The sequence below is a fragment of the Tupaia chinensis genome, unplaced genomic scaffold (assembly GCF_000334495.1).
Source record: "Tupaia chinensis unplaced genomic scaffold, TupChi_1.0 Scaffold000489_1, whole genome shotgun sequence".
NCBI classification, from domain to species: Eukaryota; Metazoa; Chordata; class Mammalia; order Scandentia; family Tupaiidae; genus Tupaia; species Tupaia belangeri.
The window spans coordinates 2,040,116-2,041,453 of record NW_006160001.1 but is presented as its reverse complement, the minus strand read 5'-3'; the positions used below and the strand labels follow the sequence as shown (position 1 = coordinate 2,041,453).

General features: G+C 40.3%; 1 protein-coding gene across 1 annotated transcript in view; it reads right to left on the bottom strand.

Moving 5' to 3' along the window:
- Nucleotides 1–127, bottom strand: part of LIFR (LIF receptor subunit alpha) — an 86,756-nt gene extending 86,629 nt beyond the window's left edge. The window contains exon 1 of the mRNA XM_027774875.1: nt 107–127. The gene's annotated coding sequence lies outside the window, so the exon portion shown is untranslated. The remainder of the gene's footprint in view (nt 1–106) is intronic.
- Nucleotides 128–1,338: the final 1,211 nt, after the last annotated feature.

The window sequence follows — 1,338 nt, the reverse complement described above, 5'->3', positions numbered from 1 at the left end:
CACGAAAGCCGGCTTCCGCCCCTGCATGGGGGGCGGGGGGGAATTACTTAAGTTTCGATTTATAAGTCACCTAAGCTGCCCCCCAGACCCGAGGGCTGCAGGTCACCTTCCTCCTCCCTGATGGCTGGGCTTCCTCAGCTCGAGCGGGACCTTTTGAGAATATCCTGGAGCCTTCTAGTCTTGCCTGCAAGGCGTGGTGGGTTTATTTGTGCGGAGAAGGAACGGATCCCTTAATGGGGTGAGATTTTTCCTCCGTGCATTGTTCCCATTTCCGCAGTTTCACTTGGCCTCGGTTTTCTTCCAGAGTAATGCACCAAATGAAATTAGCTGGAGAGCATTTTGATGGCGCAAAATCATAGCTTGCAGATGTTTACGCTCTATGCCGGACGCGTTTGATAGTGTTCTCTTTGGCACAATTAATTTTGCAAAGTTCAGAAATGTGCCAGATTAAGCCCCTGGCACGCAGTCACAGGGCCCTGCAAACACACCTTCGGTGGGAAGCCGGCTTGTTTTGTTTCATCTGAGATTTATTTGATGCGCCAGCACCAAGGCCAACGTGTTTTTAGACGTTTCGATGAAATTCCTAAGTAATTTGTAAATTGGCAAACGCTTATTTTTTTAAAATAACTTTTCCCTGTTAATATTGTAACTCTAAAATGGACAACAAAACACCATTTGTGTTTCACAAGATAAGTCCCTACTAGTGTGCTAATGCCCCCTCTATACATGTGCATATTTTGAACACTAAAACTAAGTGCTTTACATTATCCTAAGACAGGTCATTTGGTAAACATGTTTCTGTTAGGTGCACCTGAAGAGGCAAAATACTGCTTTTTTGTCATCCCATTCTTGAGTCTTTAGTGGTTTGGGAAATTAATCAACAGTGGTCCCATAACTTTTTTCCATTAAAGGCCCACAAAACTATTCTAATTTATTTTCAAATCAGGAGAAAAAATATTTAGGTTTAAGAAAGTGTTTTAGTATATTTTAATATATGTGTCTTTGTCCTAATGCAATTTCAAAATGTAATTTTTCAATTTTTTTTTTAATGGAGAAAGGGGCTCAACCAAAGCAAAGATGTCTAGAGTCATGTTTGGGGTTGAAAAGTCCCTCCCTGTTTGTGACAAAAATAAAATCATTTTAAGCATATTTATAAAATGCGGAATTACGTAGCCTTGTTTTAAATACATTTATATATATATAGAGAGAGAAACAGAGAGAGAGAGAGAAAGAGAGAGAAGGGGAGGAGGACAAACATCTGCAATAATAATTAATGGTGGCTAGCACCTATTAGATACACAGCATATCTGGCATTGCTCATTATCAGCTTTTTTTGAT